Source organism: Mauremys reevesii, linkage group 3 (genome assembly GCF_016161935.1).
Source record: "Mauremys reevesii isolate NIE-2019 linkage group 3, ASM1616193v1, whole genome shotgun sequence".
NCBI lineage: Eukaryota > Metazoa > Chordata > Testudines > Geoemydidae > Mauremys > Mauremys reevesii.
In genome coordinates this window covers 55,942,016-55,968,303 of record NC_052625.1, presented here as the reverse complement: position 1 = coordinate 55,968,303, position 26,288 = coordinate 55,942,016, and the positions used below count along the sequence as shown (strand labels likewise).

General features: G+C 42.4%; 1 protein-coding gene across 8 annotated transcripts in view; it reads left to right on the top strand.

Annotated features, from left to right (window-relative positions):
* The window catches only part of CDC42BPA (CDC42 binding protein kinase alpha), a 334,994-nt gene that overhangs the window by 74,459 nt on the left and 234,247 nt on the right, over nt 1–26,288 (top strand). The window contains exon 1 of one of the 8 annotated variants that reach the window (XM_039528857.1): nt 21,229–21,247. The exons of the other annotated variants lie outside the window; for them this stretch is intronic. The gene's annotated coding sequence lies outside the window, so the exon portion shown is untranslated. Of the gene's footprint in view, nt 1–21,228; nt 21,248–26,288 lie in introns of those variants that run through there. 8 annotated transcript variants of the gene reach the window in all.

The following is a 26,288-nucleotide window of genomic DNA, read 5'->3' as shown; positions in this document are numbered from 1 at the left end:
CTGGTGCCATATGCTTATGCGCTGGTATAAGGGGTGCTGCCAGCCCCGCACCCTTTCAGTTCCTTCTTACCGCCTGTCATGGTTGCTGGAACAGCTCCTCTTTCTTTGGCAAAACGTTCTTCCCAGAGGTTTTATTCTTTGTATCGTAATTTTAGTCTATATTTCAGTTACAGTGTATATATTCTAAATGAGTGTAGCTAGTTAGTACCCCCACCCCTTATCATTCAGGGGCTCCCTTCACCTCTGGGCCCAAGCATGCCCTGGTCTCTGGGCTTCAAAGCTTGTACCTCCTGTGGCAAGCCTATGCCTGGACCTGCACTCCAGTTGTGTGAAGTGTTTAGGAGAATCTCATGTGAAAGACTGCTGTCATATTTGTCAGTACTGTAAGCCTTACACAAAGAAAGACACAGTGATCGGACTAAAGGCTATCCTAATGGAAGCAAGTATCAGAGGGGTAGCCGTGTTAGTTTGGATCTGTAAAAGCAGCAAAGAGTCTTGTGGCACTTTATAGACTAACAGACGTTTGGGAGCATGAGCTTTCGTGGGTGAATACCCACTTCGTCGTGGGTGAATTCATTGCATCCGAAAGCTCATGATCCCAAACGCCTAATGGAAGCCACTCTTTAGACTGGTTTTGGAACCAAGCCGCGCAGATTCGGCATCGAGCACTTCGGCTTGGGTGCGACATGCTCCTCTGGCACTGCACGCCTCCTGGCACTGCTCTCCATCTCCAGTGCTGAGGAAGAAGCATAAAAAGCAGCACACCAACAGAGGGCACTTGCTGGTAACGAAGAAAGTCAAGAAGGGGGAAGGTAGTGGAGTGCAACCCACATGGGGCTACATCACCTCCATATTGGTGCACATAACAAAATTAATTCTGCACATGGAGGTAAAAAGTTAGAGGGTCTCAGTTCCGCCTCTGAGACAGGATCCCTACAAAAGAACGGGTAGAGGTTACAAGCGCCGTCAACTGCTTCCACCCGTGTAATCCTCTCAGCTGGCGTCACATACATCCTCTAGTGGGACCAAGCAGGCCTTTTGAAGGTTTGCCCAAGGGTGCTATATCAGTTCCTACTTTGGATCTTGCCTCCCCTTTATTTTTGGACCGACTGTCTCACTTCAGCTTAGGATGGTCCCTCATCACATCGGACCACTGGGTGCTAAATACTGGTAAGTGGTGGGCAATCATATCCTTCAATTGTCATCCCTCCCTCCCTCCTTCCCACCCCCATCCCTGTCCCTTTTCAGTGATTCTTCTCATGAGTAACTCCTAGCCCAAGAGGTGCAGACCCTCCTACAGATGGGGGCCATGGAGGAGGTACCTCAAAACTTGAGAAGGAAGGGGTTTTACTTATGATATTTCCTAATCCCAGATGCCAAGGGGGCCTTTGGCCCATCCTGGACCTGCCTTGCCTCAACAATTATCTCAAGAAACTGAGGTTCCGCATGGTCTCTCAGGTCTCCATCATTCCCTCCCTCGGTCCAGGGGACTGGTATACCGCCCCTGACTTGAAGGATGCTTACTTTCACACTTGCATCTTCCATGGTCACAAAAGATTCCTCAGTTTTATTGTAAACCAGACTCATTACCAATTTGCCATTCTTCCTTTTGGCCCGTTCGCAGCCCCCCACGTTTTCACAAAGTGCATGGTGCTGGTAGACGCCTTCTTCAGATTGTGTTCAAGTCTACCCATACCTCGATGACTGGCTGATCAAGGGTCGTTCAGAGGCTCACGTAAAGAACAGCATCAGCATGGTCCAAGCCACCTTCCGAGCCCTGGGCTTGTGGATAAATGAGCAAAAGTTGACCCTGTTTCCAGTTCAGAGAATAGAGTTTCTCGGGACAGGGTTTGACTCGACCCAAGACAGAGCCTTCCCTTCTGGAGGCCCGGTTCCAGAATATGTCAGACCTGATGATATCCAAGGTCATGGTCCATACAATCATGACAGCCCAGGTTTGTCTCAAGCTCCTGGGACACATGGCTGCATGCACTTACGTGGTCTGGCATGCAAGGCTATGCCTCAGGCCCCTGCGGACATGGTTAGCTTCAGTTTACTCTCCGAACAGACATCACTTGGACTCAGTGCTTACTGTTCCAGTCCAAGTCCTTGACTCCCTCGACTGGTGGAAGGACCCACGTTCAGTAATGACACATGTCCTCTTTGTTGCTCCCTAGCCATCAGTGTCCCTAGTCTCAGATGCATCAGACCTAGGTTGGGGAGCCCACCATGACAGTCTCAGGACTCAGGGCCTGTAGTCATGGGAAGAAGTCTTCCTGCACATAAACGTCAGGGACATCAGGGTGGTTCTGCTTAGCTTGCCAAGTGTTCCTTCCCCAGATCTCAGGCAAGATACTGCAAGTACTGACAGACAACACCGCAGCCATGTTCTACATTAGCAAGCCGTGAGAAGCTCTATCCTCTGCTCTGTTTCAGGAGGCCATCCGTCTATGGGACTTCTGTGTGAAGCACTCCATCCACCTTAAGGCTTCACATATTCTGGGAGCCCGGAACGCACTGGCTGATCAGCTCAACAGATCCTTCTCTCACCACAAGTATTCTGTTCCCCCAGAGGTCACCAGGTTCATTTTCCAAAGGTGGTGGGTCTCTTCAGGTAGACCTGTTACAACCCAGAATAACAGGAAATGCCTCAGTTTTGCTTGCTATGAAAGGAAGAGAGTCAGAGAGAAGTCTCGCTGGGATGACCATGTTGAGAAACGCAGTCCCTCTCTGATGCCTTCCTTCTTCTATAGACAGAGCCCTTATTCTACACATTCACTCCAGTTCCTCGGGTTCACAAGGTCTTCCTGAAAATCAAGCGGGACAAGGAGAGAGTTATTCTTATAGCCCCAGTGTAGCACACTAACACTGGCTTGGCATGCTACTTGATCTATCAGTAGCAACCCTGCTACCGCTCTGACTTTGCTGGTCGGTTACTCCACCCAGATCTTGACTCCCTTCACCTAATTGCATGGATGTTACATGGCTGAACCTGGGGGATCAGGACTGTTCGGAACAAATTTGACAGGATAGTCATATCTTTGACAGGATAGTAGATAGTTGTTCACTAGGGCTACCTCTCTCGCTAAATGGAAGCGTTTCTCAACATGGTCATCCCAGCGAGACTTCTCTCTGACTCTCTTCCTTTCAGTCTATCCTGGACTATGTGCTCCATCTAAAATAACAAGGGCTGGCCCTCACATCTATCAATTTAGCAGCAATTTTGGCCTTCCACCCACCAGTGAATGGCAGGTCACTGTTTTCTCACAAGACGACAATCCGCTTTCTTAAAGGGTTGGAGAGACTGTATCCTCAGGTTCGCGAACCGATCTCCCCATGGGCATAAACCTGATTGTGTTGAGGCTCACGGGTACTCCCTTTGAGTGCCCTCTGTTGCTTTTCTCTTTGAAGGTCACCTACATGGTAGCGATCACCTCAGCCAAAAGCGTCTTTGAAATCAAGGCTCTTGCGTCAGAGCCTCCGTACATGTTGTTCAATGAAAAGTTCCAGCTGCCCCCCAACCCAGCCTTCCTGCCAAAGGTGGTTTCGCAGTTCCATAGCAACCAGGCCATTTTTCTGACAGTCTTCTTCACAGAGCCTCACAAGAACTCAAAGCGCTGTTTTCACTCATTGGATGTTAGGCATGCCCTCGCCTTCTACATGTGGTTGGCACTATTCAGGGTCGTGAATGATCTTCAGCTAGCTTTATATCAGTGTCAGCTGGCAGGTGGGTCATGCTGGATCTCATTCATGTGAATGACTTCAATGACTAGGTGTGTTGTAGCGATTCCAGTCATACCTTGAAGAGTCGGTGGTGCTGGGGCAATTGTGTGGTCAGCACTGAAAGATTTGAAACTTTATACAGCGGTATGTCAGTTGCCCCTAGGACTCTGCCAATTCTGTCTCTAATCTGGAGGAATGTTTGAATGCTATTTCCATTTGGGTATTTCTAAACTACTTTGTCCTCCTCCCTGGGAAAACAAGTGGTACTACTGACAAAAGTCATAAGAGCAAGTTCCTTGTCTTTTGTGCCTCCATTTGTTGAGGTGGTTTACTTGAACGTAGTGAATTTGGTTGAGAAACTCTGGCATTAACTTCAGGCAAGCCCTTCCCACGAAAGCTCCATGTATTGGATGTGATATAAAAGTGTTTGTCTTAATAGCTGAGTTTACACAGGCTACACCTCTGTTTATCCCATGACAACCTTGCGAAAGCAACACATACACATGATCAGGAGGCTTGATTATTGTAACTCTGTCTTTGTAGGATTTACGACATGGTTTCTCCATCACTTCTGGTTCATTCAGAGTGAAGCAGTTTGTTTGCTCATTGGGACTAAGCCAATTGTGAGCACATTATGTCCACTCTGTAGTGTTTACATTGCCTGACTAGAAATTGGTGGATTGACTTTTGGCTGGCAGTATTTACTTTTAAAGCCCTTAAGGAGCAGACCCTGCTATGTTCAAGAACTTCTCCTTAAGCTTCATCCTGACTGGTATTTATAAGTAAACTTTTAAGAATTCCGCCATTGTGTTTATGTCCACAAATTGTTGTATCTTTGATATTGTGGATAGGTGTGTAACTTGCTTACTTCTGAAAAACATCTTGGTTCAACTCTGTTTTTCTTTTAGAAAGCATCTAAAAGCACTTTTCTCAAAGAGGTTTCTAGAATGACCCAGTGTTGGCTGCCTGTATACTACCTTTCCCTCCCACTTATTTTCTCCCCGTTTTCTTAATCTGAATCTGTCAAATTAGTTTTAATTGTCAATTTTAATGAGTGAGCTTTTAATACCAACTATTTAATTATTTGGTGTAATTTTAACTCACTGTTTTGGATATTTCTGTGGTGCCCTGGATGGGGAGAGCAGAATCAGAAATAAAAGTATTGTTAGCATTTTTGCTAGTTTCAGCAGAGACCAAGAGGGTCATGGAGACAGAAATCTCATCAGTTTTAGAGGAGACACTCCATTTGAAACTGTGATCAGAATATATTCATGAGGACAGCGTAGGGAAACTTGACCTGCTGCTATACACTAGGATCAACCTGCTTCCAAGACTCAGTCCACTGCTTTTCACAAGCACTAAATTCACTTGCGTACAAAAATACCTTTTAAAAAAAATTACTGTGCAGAGGTAAGGTGGGAATGCAAAAGCTTGATTAATTCTAAGGATCTGTTTCTTAACATTGACCTTTTAATTAGGGAGCAATAGTCGTAGTTCCATGGTTCAGATTAAATCCAAGTGCTATGTTTGAATCACCTCTAATTGTCAGTTATATAGATTAAAGGCCAAACTTTTCTTGCCCTACTCACATGAATACAGTAATCCCTTTGCCATCAGTGGTACTAAGTGAACAAGATTTGGCTCTTGGTCAGTGCTCAAGCTAATGGCTGTGCATTTAGGTATACAGACTTTCTAGTCGGATTCCTCTGTTTCACAGCTGGAGTTGAGATAAAGTTTGCTATGAACAAGAAACATTGAGTAAATTAAACCCATACAGACACTGTCTATTTTCATGGGTATTAATTCAATTAAATAAGCATTACAGAGAGCAAGCCCTGTCCCTTGAGTTTCATGTCAGGTTCATGTTTAAAATATTCAAAAGGAATTTTATATTCACATATACAGTTCCTCTAGGTTTGCAAAGAAATACTTCAACTTTAACAGAATGTTGATGAAAAGTTTATTTATGCTGACAGCATTTTTACTGTGATTAACAGTATTAACAGAGTTGTGTGTGAATGAAAGTAAATAAAATATTAATTGTGGGTTAGAACAGATCTGCTAATGTGTGTGTATATTGTTTCTCAGTAGTTTTAAATCAAATAGCTTTGCACTTTTCTGACTTAAAAGGCTGTGTTACACTGGAGATCCTGTTAGCATTTGAAACAGTACAGAATAGCTCATTCTGTGTTTGGAACTTACTACCTACGAGATTCCATCTGTTCAATGGCTGTTGATCCTTTGTAGGTTGATACAGTGAATTAGAATCACTGCAGTTTTCTTGTGCGTAGAAATATTGAAGAATTCTAGTAAGAGAATTCTTTCCTCAAAATGTAAATTTATTTCAGATGAACTTTCTAATACTGCAGTTGTTAAGAGAACATACAGTAGCTGATTCCAATATAAACACCTTTTATGCGGGAGTTTTATAACCTGTCTGAAAAAGTTCCATCTTGGCTGAAACTTGGCATTCGAAATCTAGGCCTGGACTGTTTCTCAACCAACTTTGATATAATTTAGGGATGGATGCATAAGTGGATGATGTTTTGAATGATAAAGGTTTTATGTGGGATGTATTTGGAAATATTCAGAAAACCTAAAACTAACCTTCCCCTTAAAGCGGGAGTCTCAAAGTCCCAGCCCGCGGGCCATCTGCGGCCCGAGAACCTCCCCGCTGTGGCCCGCGGAGGAGAGACGCATGCAGCCAGGCTGCTGGCTCTGTCTGCTGTAGGCACTGCACCCCACAGCTCCAGTTGGCTGGGAGAGAGGGACAGAGATACCATCACAGAGTCGGCCATGGAGGCAGTGTCACTTTTTTCCACAATGAATATAAACAAGTCAAATCCCAAACACAACTATCTGATGCACACCTTGCTGCAATCCTGAAGGTTTCAACTGCTCAGTCACTGAGGCCAAACATCAACAAACTGACAGAACTGAAGCGTTGTCAGGTGTCTGGCAAACACTAAAAACTCTCTGGCAAGCAAAGACTTGTCTAAAGTTGTATGACCGTTTTATTATTTCTAAGAAATTTGAAATAAAAAATACAATATAAACGTTTTCTTGTCTGAACACCATCTTCAGTGACATTATTGGCCTGCTGGGAGGATATGAGGACTGGCACTGGCCCTCAGGTAAACTGAGTTTGAGACCCCTGCCTTAAAGTAATTGTATATGAGGGAGATGATGAAGTAATTCCATAACACAGGTTCATGTATCACGTAGCTGTCATTAAAATAAACATTTGATTTTATTGATATATTTTAAATGCATTATACATTATGATGTCTGGTCATTATATTTTATATCACAGTATTTTTATTCCATATATCTAATGTCTCAAAACATGAAGAAACAACCCACAGTTAATTACAAGAAAGAATAAGTTTTCTCAAGCCTGACAAAGCTGTAGAAAGTTTTTCCGGTAGTAGTTGATAATTAGGAAAGGAGATTAATTTATCATCTAGGTAAAAAAGCAACAAATACAAAGAAATGGAAACAAGATGGGGGAAAAGGAAAAATTATTCAAATTTTGCTAAATATTAGTTTCTTCCTTGTGAGATCTAGTGCTCCATGATTCATTACAAATGGGTTCTTTCCCCTCAACTTCCAGCCACTTTCCTCTCTAGCTTCATAGCGTACTGACAACAGGCAGAGCTGTTCAGAGAACTGATTGCCTCACTAATTCCTGAGAGTCTCACCTCTACTTGGAGAAAGAGAAGATTTCTTTAGGTCTTTCCTCTGCCTTTCTCCAGGCAGATGCTTATTTCTAGTGTATGTCTTGTGACAAATGTTTTTTCAGTCTTTCCCTTGGTTTTCTTCCATTAAAACCCTTATGATGGTATGAGAAGGGTTAAAATAAGACCTGTTTTGCTTCTTGGCTCAGTTTTCATGATGTTTTTAAGTTTCTCTTCCATTTGTGGAGATTTGTTTTACTGCTGGTTATTTCCCATTTGTAATGGAGTCCCAGCTGCCTTTGGGAAAGAATGGTAAAATTTACTTACTTACCCATAATTTTGCTTTCTCTAAGTGGGCAACTGGTGCTTTGTGAAACCCCACCTATGAGGTTGCCTAATTTGGTTAATTTGCATTAATTCCTGTTGGAAAGGAAATATCCGTCTTCCCATTTTCCCTAATGACATGTTCCTGGAGAGAGATGGAGAAATGTTTAGATTTCCTCTTCTTAGGATCTTGCTTTAAGATATCTTTGCTATTTTTTGTATTATAAATGAAGAAGTACGTCAGGGGTTCCCAAACTGTGGTACGTGAGCTTGATATTCAATCCATTTACTTCACAACAATTTTTTAAGAAGGTGGTACATGAAGAAATAAAGTTTGGGAGCTGTTGAAGGAGATAAAAGTTAAGGGGTCATATCTGGAGATGGTTTATCTTACACAATGTTTAGTCTCTTCTTGGCTATGGCAATTGGCTGAGGGAGTTAGGGTGGTAATTAGTTCTCTGAACAACTCTTCCCAATGGCAGTACTTTGGAAAGCTAGAGAGTGAGAAGTTTAGGAAAAAGACCATCCATGTGTGGAGGATGAAGGAGAAGAACCCGCTTGTAATGGATAACAAAATAGCAGGTGATCACGTCAAAGAAAGCACTTTTACAGGTAGGTAAATACATTTTACCTTTTCTCTATCTATAATAGAATCCTCCTCTTCGTCTCTTTCCTGTGTAGCATCTTAAACTTTTGTTGTTGTTTGAGTTGCTTATTCAAAAACATTTTTAAAAATTGCTCTCTGAAGTCAATTGTAATTTTGCAGGATTAAAAAAACAACAGATGCCTGAACACTAACATTTATTGTTCCCCCCAACAGTTTAACACTGTTGACTCATTAAATTTATTATCCAATACAACTCACAAATCACCAGTTTTCCTTGCTATCTATATTTGATTAGTCCTTTCTACACTTATCATTTTCCACTTTGTCATAAAAAAAGTGCTCAACTGTTCATCTAAATTCAATTAATCTCTCTTCAAGTGCAGTCCAAAAACATCTATACAATGAGAAACACCCAAATGAGAAATACAGAAGTAATTCAATTCAAATACAGTACCTAGTGTAAACAATTTCAGTAGTATTAGTTCACAGGAAATGGGCTGCTTATCTAATGGTTTTAATGAACGGGGCTATTTTATACAATCTGGTCTCCTGGGATTACTTTGTTGTTGTTATGTTTTCAAAATGATCATGGAAAAAATAAAGTTATTACATTCACAAAACTGAAAAAAATACAGAAGCAAAAAGAAATTTATATTTAGGATAGCCATTGTGTACATTTTCCCCCCAGATAGCCCATGTAAAACAAAAAAGGAAGCATAGAATTGGATTGCTTAAAAAGGAATTGAATTGGATTGTCTTGTGTTTCATAAATCTGAATATTGCATGTAAATAAGGGAGGTGATTATTCTCTTGTATTTAACTAAGGGCTAAACACTCCAAAGTACAGTATTTAGTTTTAATTATCACATTCTATAAAATAAGATATAGACAAAGAACAACAGCAAAATAATAATGTCCTACCAGGGCCGGCTCCAGTGTTTTTGCCACCCCAAGCGGCGGGGGGAAAAGAAAAAAAAAAAGCCACAATCGGCAGCTTCATTCTTCGGCGGCAGGTACTTCGCTCTGAGAGGCAATGAGGGACCCGCCGCCGAAGAGCCGGACGTGCCGCCCCTTTCCATTGGCAAGCACCTGCTTGCTGCGCTGGTGTCTGGAGCCTGACCTGAGTCCTAGGAAAGTAAAACTGAAGAGGCAAAATTTAAAGCAGTGGGAATGTTCGGCTTAGATGCAAGGACCCAGAGGGAATACAGAATAACAGTCTACAAGTATGTAGAATTATGTTTTAATACTGGAATAAAATAGTGATTTGAGAAGGGAACAAGAAATATGTTTAAAGTACTGCAGGGAAATTGTATCCCCAAGTATTAAGGAAAACTGTAGGCAATGGAACATGTTGCTATGGAAATAGTCCACAGGTTGGGGTGTAGTATTGCTAACAGAATGCAGACAGCAATATCTGTTAAAGTGGAGGTCTCTTGACATTTAGCCACCAATGCCATGAGGCAGTGTGCCTCAGATATCCCTTCTACACAGCAGTATGGGCCTGTTATGCTTTTTGCTGCTGTGCCAAGCATCCAGTCTGTTTACAGGTATAGGCTGAAAAGTAACATGCTTGTGGAGCTGTCTTGTCACCATCCCTAGCATGTACAACAGTTTCTTTCACAAATCAGGTATGTCCCACATCTTTAAAGCGTTTACCAATAGTATGAATTCTTTTGTTTTATCCCATAGGTGAATTAGCAAAAGACACAAGGTTAACAGCAAATCTATGGTGGACAGGCTTTGTTCACTCAATTTGACTTGTTTAGCGTCTATTGTATTTTCCCAGTTCTCTGTGCCTTCTGGTAGACACTCTGATGCAGATTCTTCTGCCTCTTTGGGGAAGGCTTCTAATTCAGGCCTGTGTTTGAGGCTTTGGCAAGGAGAGGGTGTACTGCAACCATGCCTGCCCTCGGCCCCTCCCTCTGGAATTTCTCTGGGCTGGACCCCACTACCTTGTGAAGTTCCACGCATGCAGAGCTTTTCCCCCCTCCCCCCTTAGAGAGAGTTTTATCTCTTACAAGTGTAGCAAGGACAACATCTTTCAATGGGGTGCTTTGGACCCCTTTGGGCACCCCTCTTTCTGTTCCCAACAGGTCAGCTGGATGGACAACCCCCCGCCCCCAGGAGACCTGACCCCCAGGTTTCCCTTAAAACCTGATCCACAGGAGAGGGGGCTGGCATTTTAAATGCATACTTTTCACACTCCTCCTGAGAAAGTCCCTTCCTACCAGGGGCGGCTCCAGGCACCAGCACGCCAAGCGTGTGCCTGGGGCGGCAAGCCACGGGGGGTGCTCTGCTGGTTGCCGTGAGGGCGGCAGGCAGGTTGCCTTCAGCGGCATGCCTGCGGAGGATCCGCTGGTCCCGCGGCTTCGGCGGACCTCCCGCAGGTGTGGCGCCGAATCCATGGGACCGGGGACCTCCCGTAGGCAAGCCGCCGAAGGCAGCCTGCTTGCCGTGCTTGAGGCAGCAAAATACCTAGAGCCGCTCCTGCTTCCTACAAAAGGTGGGCGGACTCTCTGCTCCCCCTTCCATCTGGGCTTCCCTCTCTGGGCTCCCTTCTGGGTCAGACACTCCTGTGTCCCCCGAAAGGGAAGGTGACCCTGGTCCAGCTAAGAGCTCACAGCTACCAGCTATGGCAGACTCTTCACTGGCCAGCAAAATCCCCCCCCTTTTCACTTAGGTTGGGTCTGCTTCCAGCTACAGAGATCTTGGGGTCTGTTTCCACCGCAGTGGTCACCAGGACCCCAACTTCCACCTTTGGGACACACCCCTCTGTGCACCCCAGGGCAGGCCCTGCCCCCTGCTGACCTGCAACTTCCTGGCAGTCAGCAGCTGTGGTGGCCCCCCTGTTACAAGGTCCAGCCCCTCCCTCTGGAACTTTCCTTAGCCCCAGGGCTACAGGAACTGGCCACAACCATCCCTGCCCCATAAAGCTGCATTCTTTACTGCAGCAGAGGAATCTAAGAGACACCTTCATATCTCCCCAGCAGTCCATGTAACCACCCCCCACTCCCTGAAGCTTTTAGCTCAAGATTCCTTCTCACTGCTAACCAACCCTGGGACAGATTCTGCCACATTAAAGAAATAATTTCCCAGTAGAAATGGTGCAAAATTGTGTGCCACCGTTGCAGCAGTCAGTTCAGCCTGAAAATCCCGAGTTTGCATGTGTACTTTAGCTAAAGGGGCAAGGACTTTGTAACCCCCGACCAGCTCTAATTCTGCCATTTTACCTGCCAGCAAATCCTTCTCCTGGATCAGGTACCTCCTGCCCACAGAAATCTCAGCATCCGTGTCCCTCAATCCAAGAAGCACTTCACCATTAATTTTAACAGCATGCATATGCTCCTTGCTTGGTTGTGTGGAAGCAAGCTTTACAAATCCTGTGTGGAAAGAGGCCACAGCCTGGCTCTGAGAAGCCGCAGCTTCATGTGTTACCTGTTGCCTGTTTCCACTCAGCAAGGGACACTTATTCCTCAGGTGCTCAGTGGACTTACAATGATCGCACCTCTTGGGCTCCTCTGCTTGCACAGGAAATTTGGGATGAGTACCAGGGGAATGGGGGAAGTGACAGCCCAGCCTCCTTTTTCCCAGGGGTAAAACTGTGATTCTGCTTTCCCCCAACCCTGTACTCCTCTGCCAGTGGTTTTATGTTTGATTGCAGCTTGTGCTTGCTCATAAGAGTCTGCATACCCAGCTAACTCACCCACTGGACTTATCTTTTTGTCCCACAAATACTGTTTTACATCATCACTGCACATATTCAGGAAGTGTTCCTGAGTAACCAGATCACACATTCCTTCAAAGCTTGTAATGCCTTTCCCCTGCACCCACTTATCTACCAAATCTCTCATTTCATTGGCATAAGCCATATTACTCAGTCCAGATCCCCTCTAAAGACTCCTGAATTTAATCCAGTAGGTTTCAGGTGTAACCTGAAACTATTTCAAAACCAGATCCTTAAATTTACCATAGTTTGAAGCATCATCAATAGGCGTCTTATTGAATATGTCCAGAGCTCTGCCAGTCAATTTTGCTATCAGTGTGGTCATCTTTTGATCTTCAGGGATGGCATGGAGGGTGCCCAGTCTCTTGAAGGTGATGAAATATTCGGCGATATCGCTGGATTCCTCATACTGTGGACACAGTCGCTCCCATTTATGGATTTTTGGGAAAGTGGAGCCAGCAGGTGGAGGGTTTTGTCTCTTCGACTCCATTACAGCCAGTTCATGCTTCTGGGCCTCCCTAGCTCTCTCGTGGGCAGCTGCCTCTGCCTCCACCCTTGCTTTCTCTGCCTCCATAGCTCTCTTGTGGGCAGCCTCCTCCTTCTCCATCAGTCTTTTATGTTCATTTTCTTTCTCTTTTGCTTCCAGTCTAGCCAGCTCCAGTTTGTTAGCTGCTTCACTGGTAGTCATTTTCCTAATATCTTCTGCTGGGCCACACCCCCTCTGCAGTTCACTGAAACTGGGATGCACTCAGCTCTGTGTTCAGACTTTATTTTGCTTCCTTTTCTGTCCCTACTTCCCTCACCCAAAATAAGCAAACAGAAAATAACAAACCAGTAACCACTTTGTCTGTTCTCCAGCCACCACGCTTAAAACTCACGTAAAATCACTACCAGTACCTCAAAGCAATCAGCTGTGCACAGATCCTGCTCGACTACGCCACTGTGACAGGTTGGATCACAGAAACCCTCTTGGGAGCTGCCACCTGATGTGCCAAGACTGTTTCTACCCCTGCTTTCCCTGCCAGCTCAGGACTCCAGCACCTTGTCTTGCTGAGCCAGATATTCCCGTCTGCTCCAACACAGACTCAGGGTCTGAATTACTTGCCACAAAGCTGCAGGTTTACCTAACAGAAGTGTTCCTGTCTTTAACACTCAGATGCCCAACTCCCAATGGGGTCTAAACCCAAATAAATCCGTTTTACCCTGTATAAAGATTATACAGGGTAAACTCATAAATTATTCACCCTCTATAACACTGATAGAGAGAGATGTCCAGTTGTTTGCTGCCCCAGGTATTAATACATACTCTGAGTTAATTAATAAGTAAAAAGTTATTTTATTAAATATAGAAAGTAGGATTTAAGTGGTTCCAAGCAGTAACAGACAGAACAAAGTAAGTCACCAAGCAAAATAAAATTAAATGCGCAAATCTATGTCTAATCAAACTGAATACAGATAAGATCCTCACCAGTTCCAGAATGCTCCCTTTTACAGACTAATCTCCTTTTAGCCTGGGTCCCCTGTAGTTACTGTCCTTTGTTCCAGTTTCTTTCAAGTATCCTGTGGGGTGGAGAGGCTCCCTCTTTAGCCAGCTGAAGACAAAATGGAGGAGTCTCCCAGGCATTTAAATAGACTTTCTCTTGTGGGTGGAGACCCCCTCCTCACTCTTTTATGCAAAGTCCAGCTCCAAGATGGAGTTTAGGAGTCACCTGGGCAAGTCACATGTCCATGCATGAATCACAGTTTTTACAGGTAGCATCCATTGTTTACATACTACCTTGAATGTCCTCAGGTAGACTTCTTATGTGGATTAGAGCATTCCAAGATCCATTGTCCTTTAAGTGTTTCTTGATTAGGTAATTAATTTCAACATTCCTTTCTCCAGGAACTGACCAAATGCTCTACTAAAGTTATTTAGAAATCAAGCCAGTACACAGCCAACATTCATAATATTCATAACGTCAAATACAAAAATGATACATGCATGCAAATAGGATTAATGCATTCAGTAGATCATAACCTTTATGGAGATATGTTACATGGCATATGTAGCATAAAACACATTCTAAGCATATTTCCATAAAGCCTTATGGGAAGTACCATCACAGAGGGACCTTGTCAAAAGCTTTCTGAAAAACTAAGTACACTATATATATACTGGATCCTCCTTGTCCGCATGCTTGGTGACCCCCTCAAAGAATTCTAGTAGATTGGTGAGGCACAATTTTCCTTGACAAAAACCATTTTGACTCTTCCCCAACAAATTTATGTTCATGTATGTGTCTGACAATTTTGTTCTTTACTATTGTTTCAACCAGTTTGCTCGGTACTGAAGTCAGGCTTACTGGCCTGTAATTGCCAGGATCACTTCTGGAGCCCTTTTTACAGCATTAATTTTCCTATTAGGGTTGCCAACTTTCTAATAGTAGAAAACTGAACACCCTTGCCCCACCCCTTCTCTTAAGCCCCGCCCCATGCTCACTCCATCCCCCCCGCACTTGCTCTTGGCACCCTCGCTCACTAGCTCATTTTCACCAACCTGGGGCAAGGGGTTGGGGTGCAGGAGGGGGTGAGTTTTCTGGCTGGGGGTGTGGGCCAATGAGGGGGTTTGGGTGCAGGAGGGGCTTTGAGCTGAAGCAAGGGGTTGGGGTGTGGGAGAGGGTACGGGCTCTGGGCTGGGGCCAGAAATGAGGGGTTCAGGTTATGGGATGGGACTCTGGGTTGGGGCAGGGATTGGGGTGCAGGAGAAGGTTCGGGGTGTGGGTTCCGGACAGGCAGCGTTTACCTCAAGTGGCTGGCTCCCAGGAAGTGACTGGCATGTATGGCTCCTAGGTGGAGGCCTGGCCAGGCGGCACTATGCACTGCCCCCGTCCGCAGGTCCCGCGGCCAATGGGAGCTGCAGAGCCAGCGCTCGGGGTAGGGGCAGCGGCAGCATGCAGAGTCCCTGTGGCTGCCCCTATGTCTAGAAGCTAGAGGGACATCTTGCCGCTTCTGGGAGCTGCGCGGAGCCAGGTAGGGAACCTGCCTGCCCCACTGCACCGCCGACTGGACTTTTTATGGCCTGGTCAGCACCGTCCGCCAGAGGTCCCTTTTCAACCGGGTAGTACGGTCGAAAACTGGACATCTGGCAGCCCTATTTCCTCTCCCTGCTATGGCAAAATCCAGTATAGCTACTGAAACATGTTACATCAATCACCTCCATTTTTCAGAAGGTGTTTGAAAAATTGTAAAGAACTGTAAACTGCATTCATTCTCTACGTTGATCAAAAATAGTTGTTTATAAATTAAGATATAATGGCTTTTTGATCCTGTAGTAATGAGAAATCTCTTAATTTAGTGTGTTAAGAGATAACTGTTTTTTTAAATGTGCTCTCTACTTATACCAAATAAAACAAATCTTAATAGAAAGTTTCATTTTGTCACACTGAGTGGTGCATTTTATGGAGTTTACATTTTGTATAATAAAATGGAGATTTTGACTTTTAGTGTGGTTCTGGACTCTAGAAAGGTGATGCTAACGATTATTTTATTAGACATACGAATTTAAGCATTTTTAAAATTCCAAGAAAAGTTTTATATCTGTTACAACCTGAGGTCCCAATCATACAAACAGAAATGCCTGTTCAAGCCTTTGTGACCATATGGATTTCCATTAAGTATGCATGGGCATAAGGATCTGCCTGCACAGATCCCTTTGTAGGCTGAGCACCTATAATGGCTGCGTGAGCAATATTGCTAGGACACATGAAAGACAAATAACAATGAAAGAAACTGTATATTGAAGCTCATTTGGGCAAGGGCTATACCTTTATTTTATATTTTTATTTAGGTGTTACCAGAGAAAATTTTTAAATAATAATAATTAATGAAGTAACATGGAGCTCAGAAGTGAACCAAAACATTTAGACAAGTTCTGTGCTGCAATATAAATAAGTATATAGCTACACATCCAAAATAATTGTATCCGAAGAAAAATGATGTATGACTTTTTTTCCCCCTGGTCTTAGAGCATTTTCTGTAGCTAGTTGTAAGACTGGAGGGCAAAAGGCTTATGCAGCTTTCCATAGTTTTTTATATATATTTATTTATTTACAGGAAATATGTCTTGTGTAAAAATGAATGATCCTGACTGTTTTCCTTATGTCCCATAAGATACAGTGAAATTTCCAACACCTGATGTAAGAATCAAACTGTCAAACTTAATACATTTACTATAAGCAATTGCTTGAAGATATGTAACTTCTTCTTCTTCTCTAAAAATGATGCAAGTAAAAGGAGACCTGACCAAGGTTGTGTAGTTGATTTTTTTTCTCTTTTAAATGTACATACTTTTGTTTAGTTTTAGGTTTTCTGTCAATGCAATGTAAGGAGCTATGCAGTTTAATATTGTTCAAAGCCCTCTCTTTGCTTTATTTGATATTTTAGATTGTTCTTGCAACGAATCAAACCACAATATTTTAACAGTTCGGAAATTTTCCAGGCTGGGTTTCTGCCTTAGGCTGCATACTTTTGGGAAATGTCATCCAAAATGATTCAGCCATTTCTGAGGATGAAGCTGGTTCAAAATACATTGTTTTGACCATTTAAAAATAATTCTGGAGATCTTTTATTGAGAAACCCTAAGATTCCCATGTTTGGAGCAGGTGTGTGAAATTTGGCAAAGGGAGGATGGAGTTTTGTGTCAAGGATGTGCCTTTTGCCATCCCCTTGAAAACCTGCCCAAATCTGGCCAAGTTATAAACCTTTGAGAAACTGCAGTTTGCATACATTTAGGAGAGAATTGCTGGAGCTTTGCAGCTAAATTCTCAGAAGATTCTGTCTTCATTAAGCATGCTCCTGCCCAAGGCTTTCCATGCAATTGCTGCTCCCAGCTGTTGTGGGCTGTGCCTGGTTCAGGTGCCAGAACTAGGAACAGAAAGCCTCTCTCTCTCCTGTGCTTTCAATGCCCTTCCTCACATTAGGCCTAGGCCGTGAAAAGGAGGAAGCTGCTTAATTCAAATGCTGAAGGGGAGAAGAGTGGGACCCAGAGGTGGGAATGGGAGGAGTAGATTGAGACAAGAGGGGGCTGGGGAGACGGAGACTGGAGGCTGGCAGTGAGGGAGAGGGAAACTGAGGTTGGCTGGCCAATGAGACTGGTAGCCAGTGGAGCAGAGGAAGCGGGGACTGTTGGACAAGAAGACTGGAATCAATGTGAGGGGAGACTGGAACTGGTTGGGCAAGGAGACTGGAATTAGTGTGAGGGGAGACTGAAACTGGTTGGGCAAGGAGACTGGGAGCTAGAGAGGGAAATGGGGAGGACTGGGAGCCTATGGGCTAGAGAGGGGTAGGGGGAGACAGATTGGATGAGAAGCTGATCAGGGCAGCTGGAACTTGCTGGGCGAGGGACTGGGACTAGAAATCAGCAGAGCAGATTGAAGAAGGTAGGGAGCAGACGGGGAAGCTATTAGGGGGAGAGACAAGGTATAGTGGGGACAGCTAGGACTGGCTGGGCAAGGAAACTCGGATGGAGAGTTTGGAGGGAGAGACTACAGTTGACTAGGTGAGGGGAATGGGGCTGGGATGAGTAGCTGGCATGGGTGAGGGCCAAGAAACAGGACTGGGACAGGTTGGTGGAGATAGGCAGAAGGAGTTAAACTTGAGGGGGGATGGAATGGGCAGGAAAGTCTGTGACCACTAGAGCCCACTTCCCTCTAGAGCCTGAAATGGAGCCCAAGATCCCCAAGTCTCAACATTTCTCTACTGTGAGCAAATAACTGTGAAAACCTACTAATAAACTGTGTATTTTATCCCCCACTATTGCTGGCCCATATAGGGGATGACAATTGACTGTTGCTATCTGTTACTCCATTAGCTCAAGCATCAGAGGGCTGTGGTGTGGGTCTAAAGGTTGCAGCCTTGTTGATGAACTATGTGTGTGTCAGTATGACACCACATGATGGAATTTCTGTTTTTCAGTTTTCTTTTTAAGTTATACACAAAACACTGTGTTAAAAGAACATGATTACGTTTGCAAAGTGAAGCAATCAAACAAGGAAACCTTTGCCCCTTTTTGTGTATGCATTATGATACGGTCTATAGTCTTTAATTACATGACCACATGCTATTTTTCCACAGGACTCCTGCCTCAGTCAGTGCACAGACTGGATTGTGCTCACTTAATAAGCATCTCTTCAATATTTTGTTTTTTCCCTTATTGTCCAGGGACTGACCCTGTGCTTTATTTACTGCCCACTATTCAAACTCTGCACTGAAGACAGAATTATGAATTTCCTCATGGGCTTATCTATGGGGCTCATGATTATAATGTTTCACAAACATTAATGGATGTGTTTCACAATATGCAGGTAAGGTGAGGCAGTAGTAGTATCCTCATTTTACAGATGGGGAACTGAGGCAGAGAGAGAGATTAAGGTTAAAAGTATCCACTAATTCTGGGTGCCAAATGTGAGACACCTAGGACCTGATTTTTCAGAGCAACTAACCTTAAATAGCACTTTGTATTTTCAAAGCACAGTTACTGTTGACTTCAGTTGGAGCTGTGAGTGCTGAGCATTTCTGTAAATCTGACCCCAGGGTCTCATGTCAGGCATCCAAAAAATGAAGAACACACAATTAGTTATCATCTGTGAAAAGTGACTTGTCCAGCATCACACAAGAACTTTGTGGCAGATATAATCCAGTTTTCTAAGTCAATATTCAACTGCCTTAACATTCGGCCATCCTTTCTCTTCCTGCAGTCTACTGCCTTGCTCACTGTACACCACCTTCTCCTGCAAAAATAAGGCAGGGATCCTACAGACAACAGCCTCTTTTACTATGCAATCATGATTCATCCCCAGAGCAGGTCCATCCTATACACTGAATGAGGCAGGGGTCCTGTGGAAAAAATGGCACATGATTATGTGATTAAAGACTGTATCATAATACAAACCCAAAAGCTTGAGGGCTTGACTTTGCATACTTAATAATGTTCTTTTAACATGGTTTATTTTTGTGGGACGGAGATGCATTTATCCATCTTTGCAGTGGATATTTTGTTAACATTGGAGTTGTTTTGTATGTGATTGTTTTTATATGAAAGTGAAATCTCATTTCTTACCCTGATCTGAAATTCCCTGGTTAAGAATTTTTGGGGATAAGTTGTAGCCAAAGATGGCTGGATGATCTCCAATTGACCTAGCTGGGAACACATTACTTTTTTTCAATGTGAATAGGAGCCAGGATATTGTGTGTCTAACTATACCATTACAGTACAGGAACTTGCGGGTGTATTTCATATTCGCAGGAACTGCCAGCTTCTCTTAAACTGCGCTACGGATGTTGGCACTTACTGTTCATCAGGAAAAATATTTTAAGAAGAATTCCAAAAGAGTGAAAACAGAGTCTTAGCTGTTTAAAACTGAGAAGAATTTTGTGGCTTATATTTTACCTTGGTCTAAATAACATTCTATAATCCAGCTTCTATCACTGCTGACTGCAGGGTTTTGCATCTCATGTGCTAAACAGAGAGTTGGCAGCCAGTTCCAACAAAGCTTTTTTTGTGCCTTTGGGCTATCCTGGGGGCAGGGCTTCCTTTATTTTTCCCCACTTGTTTTCTTGTTTCAAGTAAATTGGTCATGTTTTAGACAGCTCCCTCTTGCTCAGTCATTCCCCCTCCCCTTTTTGTTTTTTGAAGTGGTGCTTACTGGAGATGTTTATTTTTTTACAATGGTTTTGTTTTCTTTTCATCTGCACATCATCAGATCAAGAAGAAAGAATTATGGAAGGCAAGAAAAACAAAAAACCACCAAAAGTACACAGTAGCAGCACTTTGCAGACCTCCACATCAAGCTGATGCTATACCACCTGTACTGTATATGGGCTGCTCTGCCTGTACCAGGCTCTTCGAGTTTTTAGGAAGTAATCCTGTGGGGTTCTGAGCTCTGTCAGTGCCCTTAATAAGTATTCATCACTCCTTCCTTAGCAGTAGAGTCAAAAGGAAACCAGGAAATGCATCACCCGAACGAGACCATTTTTCAAGGCCAATTAGGTCAGATCTTCTGTACTTCAAAGCAGTCTCTTGGATCAACAAGGTCTTTATTGCCTCCATAGTCGTTCTAGAGTCTAACTCTGTGTGCCCACCAGAAAAGATGGAATGCATAGAGGAGAAAGGAGAATGTGAACTTCTATGTGCTCCTGATCAGGGTATAGTTTCTATATTTCCTAACTCAACCCCCCATCTCCCTCCAAGGCAGGGCTTTCTCCCTAGGGTCCCTCAAGACAAGACAGAATCTCAATCTGTTTGAAAAGCACCCTGCACTTCTCTGGTGCTAAATAAACTATAAATAATAGTAATAAGCTAATGCACTTCTCTGTGAATACATCAGGCAGAGTAGTGGAATCTTGCAGTCTAATGTAATATTTCAGTGTCTCCTGTTTTGCCTTTCTTCTTCTGGAAAGTTTTTATAGTTCTCTCTCTATTTGGGGTGGAGACTGTCATCATCCTGCATGGTGGTCAGGCAGGCTTGGCAGATGACGATTTGATTACTACTACTTTGATTTCTCTTTGCATCCATGCTACTAAGCATATAGTTGCTGCAGCTGGAGCTTCAGTTCCAGTGCTTTAAGTAGACATTTCATACAGATTTGTATTGCTCCCCCTTTTTACTTATTTGATCACTCTGATCCATTAGAGGCATAACTGAAATGACAGAAAATAAAAGGCAGGAAAAGAAGCATTTAATTAGAGGATGTCTAGAAGAAACAGATTTGCTAGGGATACATTGTTCAGCAATTTAAGGTATTTTAAGCAGTTAATAGATAGGTTTCTTCTCCTAAGGATGAACTGTTAGATTGGTTTTCCTTGTTATTTGTGATCGACTGGTCTAGGTAGGGGCAGGTCTGAAAAGAATTGTTCTGGTTGGGTTCTGAGTATCACATACTTGTAGCTGGGTTTGTTTGTGTTTTTGTTTTGAAAGAAGCTGGTTTCACAATTCATTGCTGCAGATGAAGGCCTAACTAGTCTGTCTCAGCCAGAATGGTAGGTAGAGCAGAATGGAACATTTTCCCAAACGAACTTACTCTAAATACTCAACGTCTAGGCTTGGAAGGATTAGATTTTTATTGGTCCGTGTCCGTAAACGTTGATTTCATTGTACAAACTGATGAAAAAATATTTTCATTGATGACAATAGATATTTACCGAGAAGCAAAGTAAGAAAAATCTTCTTGAGAGCTTATTAGAGTTTGATTTAACGATATATATTTTTGTATATTTACATTTGTATATTTTGATGTGTGATCTTGACAGTTTGTGTTGGCTATAAAGCATTAACTTTTTGAATCGGTGTCTACTCTATTTAAACAATTATTGTCTAGCCCATCCATAATTTGCCACAACCTTGAAAACTAATAAAATTTGAAAAAAATTGCTTAAAAACCATAATTTTGCACAACTGTGAACATTTAAATGTATACAAATTGGGGGGGAGGGGAAAGCTTACAAATAAAAACTGATATTCTCCATTGAAATTATAAACAAAAATCAAAAATCAAATTATACAGCCTATCTATATCACATTTGGTTCACAGCACTAAGGGCAAAAAAAATGATGCTCTTTAAAAAAGGGGAAGTGGAAAAATCAACTACCTTAGCTATTGCTATCACCGAGTTGAGGTACTGAAGGAAAGTCACATGCACAATCCTTTGCTCCCACAAATCTTTCATCTTGCTGAATGACAATGTATCACCCAAAGTATTACTTGTCAAGGAAAACGTATTCCAGACCTTTCAGCTCTGAGGAGGGGTGCATGATTTATTACCACTAAACCTATCTTATTACCAATCTATTTAGCATAGACAGCCCCTCAAGGGACGCAGTTAGAGAGATTTTCTTAAACCCTTCCCTTGACCTTGCAGTTTGCTTCCTTTGTAATAACTCATATGACCTTGTCAAACAAGTGGCATCAAATCTACCCCCAACTTCATAGCCAGGAGAGCAATGTGTGTAAGACTGCTGTCAGAAGATATACCTTCCAATACATTTGACCAGGACCCATTTTCTGTACTTTAAATTATTATGTTGCCACAAGAACTGCAGATGTATGCATAACAAACAATTTTGATGACAAAGCAAATTGACCTTTCTATGGTACAAACCATCCTAAAATAAATTGCCTAGGGAATTGATTTTTCTTGGACTAGTAAGTATCTTTCTTTATGGAGCCCTTGGGCCATACATTACCGTATCTGTTCTTGAGATAATAAAATAACCAAAAATGTTTACAAACCTTCCACTACCATGACACCACGAATCACTATACACAGCCTAAACCTATTTTTGTCTGTTGTGTTTTTACATGAGTAGACTTAGTGATGTTTATTTTTCCAGTGTCCCTATGGGAACCATGGAAAATTCCAAAATATAATAATTTAAAGAATGACAGGCCTTTCCTTACGGTGAAAAGTGAACAATTGTTTGGTGGTTTAAACAGCTATGTTGGATCTCGTTAACAAGATATTTTACCTTGTACTCCAGCCAGGCCTGTAATGGTCAAAAACCACTGATATCACAAACTGCTCCTTCGTTCTTAGTCTCTCTTCAACATAAAAAAACCAACCTTTTAATGGGGTGCTTTTTATTTATTGAAAAATATTTGAACAATGATATTGACATCTTTACATTGGTTAAAATATTTCAAATGACATAGTATAATACAATGTATGCTTGGCCAATAAGAAATCATGTTTTGGTTTCAGCTCAACTATTCAAAAAATGGTTTAAGATATAAAAAGGTTTAAAAACAGAGTGGGTGAAAGACGTATATTGTCTATGGAACCCTTGGCTTTAGAAAACCTGGCAACAAGTTCAGACTCTGCAACCCGGAAACAGGGAAGGCTCCCAGAGGCCTGACCCTGCATTGTGGCATGCAATGAGCTCAACAGAAAGAGAAAGTAAAGTTGATGTGACAACATTTTAAAAATAATATTTATTATGATTCCTTAATGTAATGCTTTGTAATAGGGGAAGGTATTGTAGCCCTCTTGAGGTAAAATTGTTTCATAATAAAAAAGTCATGCACTGTCAGTATTTACCTAGCTAACCGTGGAGGTTGTTGTCTTGGTAGTCCAACATACAACTGTTGCATTTTTTTTCTGTCTTCAAACAGAAAATTCAGTCATTTTTTTGGTTTGAGGACTTAGTTGTGCAGCATACAGCAAAGTGTGCAGAGTTGTTGCTCTGCAGTTCATGTAACTGGAAGTCTTACATGGATGCAAGTAATATTAAGCATTTAGAAGTTGTTGTGCTATGTGGTAGTTAGTCACAAGCCCCCTGTGCACTTGCAAGAATGCAGAATGAAGGGCGATTACGGTCAGAAAGTGGCTATGTCTGAGGAAATATGAGTTTCAGTGTAATACTTAGCTTTAAATTTCCCTTTTAGGCTCTGAACCTGCAAAGGCAAGTACATGCTGAACTCAGGGGGACTAATCACATCATTAAAATTAATCCCATGTGTAAGTCTTTGCAAGTTTGGGGCTTTAGAACTTACTACTAGTCCTAGAGAGAGAGAGAGAGAGAGAGAGTGTGTATGTATATATATATAAGAAATTTTGGTGGGGCACAGGGGTAAGGGAGGGCACAACCCTGAAAAGTTTGGGGACTGCTGCTGTAGGACCAAATCCCATTGTCTTAAAATATTCTTCTTTACTTCAGTAGGACTGAAGTATACGAGAAACGGAATTCTGATATCCAGTTGATATCCTTCTGGAATAAAAAAAGCAACTAACTTTAATGAGCAAAGTAATTTTGCCTTGAAAAGGAATGGCATTCACAGGGTAAAATATAATTAACCATAACTTTTTGTGCTGTCTTCACTGGGTGCGTTTTTTAATTGTGAAAATCGCTACAGTTTGAGAATAAATTTGATGAGGCTATGAAATTACTGATATCTAATGCCAAACCCTTAATATCAGAGCCTAACTAAGAGCTTTGTGGCGAACTCTTTCTCGGATTGAAACTTTAAAACTGCATTTGAAGTGGACTGGTTTGAATTTTAGTTAGAAGTTGCTGCTGATGTCATTGTAATAGAGTAGAGTCACATTTTAAAGTCTGTTCTGCTGTGGGTTCATGGATCCCTATAATATCTATTATGTTCTGTAACAAGACACTCATTGCAGTCTGCTTTCACTTATATTATGCATGGACATCAGTTTAATTGATGAATACAGTGGGTGCCTCTCTTCTTTGAACAAGCTAATTTTATTAACAAGTCTGTCTTGTTTATCAGATGACATTTGGAGCACTTAAGAATTTGATTGTCTTACTTATTTATCAAATCTCAGAATTGTGACTTTTCATTTTGTTGAAGTTTGTGTCTGTTTTTCTCAAGAAGGGAAAGTATCTAAAACCAAATTTCTTAACTTATCATTTTGTGCTACTTCATTTTTGGAGAGGGATTTTGTAAAGCCCTGGAGCAAGTTTTTATATCTGTATAATCTCTGTCTTAATTTTAAATAAAATGAAATGATTAGCCGGACACTTAAATATTTGTTTTCCATCTAGATTGATTCATACTAGTGTTTTATTAAAAAAATCTCTTTCAGAAAGCCATAACTTTTAATGCTAGGAGAATCCAAATTGGATTTTATTTTATTTAGCATTTGTGTGGTCAGCTTATGACAGCTGTGCAATGGCACCTTGTTGTTGCTCTTGTACAGAAGAAGCAATTACTGTTTCCACTTAGAAACTCCTTTCACAGTTCTAGTCCCTGATCCTGCAAATGAATCTGCCCACACACACCCTTTAATGCACACAGTATCCCATTAAATCAATCTGAAAAGATTTTTATAGCCATATTTTCAAATGTCCCTTTTAAATCTTAACCATCATTTTGACATGCCCACCTATCTGCATCTTCAAACGCTATATGCGTACAGCTAAGATAGCTTATCTGATTTAGAGGAACGTGCCATTTCCCCCTCTATCTGTCCAGGTACTTGTGTGGTCCTCGTCACTTTAGTATGTAGGCATCTCATTATCCTCTTAACACACTCGTAAGGTAGGGGACTACTTTGGTGGTGATGGTGAGTGTCACCATGCCTGACATTTAGGCACCTAGAAAATCACTGGGATTCATGAAGCCTGAGTTAGGTGCCTAAGCTCCTTATACATTGAATGAGGGAGAAATAGGTGCCTAAGAATGGGATTCACAAAAACCTGGCTTACTGGTTAGGGAGACCCTCAGTTAAAGTCTCCTTCCACCTGAGCAGGATTTGAACAGGGATCTGCCACTTCTCAGCTGAGTCTCTAATCACTGAGCTATGAGATATTCTGATGTGGGGGGTCCACTAGTCTCTCCTGTTGAAACAGTTCCACTATGGATGAATAATTCAAATAGTCATTGGAGCAGGGGAACTGAATTCTGGGTATCTTACTTCCCAGGGGACCGCTTTAATCATCAAGCTACAGAGTCGTTCTCGTGCTTACTCAGTCTCTCTCAAGCCAAGTGACTCTTTCGTTAGTTATCCACAGTGGAATAGCCTAAATAGGACAGATTGAGGAAGCTCCCACATCAGAATATCCTGCAGCCCAGTGGTTAGAGCACTCTCCTGAGAGGTGGCAGATCCCTGTTCAGACACCTTCTTTCCATCAGGCAGAGTGGGGACTTGCACCAAGGATCTCCCAGATCCCAAGTTATGAGGAAGGTCCTCTGGCAGATTTGTGCGAGTTTGTATATGGTGTCCAGTCTGGTAGGTGAGTTCTGAGTTGAGTGAGTTTAGTTCCCTACAGGGTTTGGTGGCAGCTTGGGGCAGTGGTGGTGGTGGTGGGGGATTTGTGAATCATAGTGGGACCCAGTGTCTAAGTCTTTTTGTGAATCTAGATCAAAGTATCTTAAGTGTCTAATCCAAGAGCACAGAAGAAGTCTGTGGTGGAGCTGGGAATTGAACCTACTTCTCCTAAATCCCATTCCAGTTCCCTATATTCTAGATCACCCTTACTCTTAAATAATAGATCCTGCATTAGTAATGTAATTTACATTGTATTAATTGATAAGAATTCAAATAATTGCTTTATAAAACAAAATATTTCAAAACAAGTGGGTTTTTTTACCTTAATAAGTCTATTCATTTACATAATGTTTCTCAAAGAGACATGGCTCATGTCTCCCGGAGGACATGCAGATGGCTAGCCAGGATGGGGTGCAGAAGATGTAAAAATTAGATGGGTAGGCCATTGACAACACATGGTGTGGG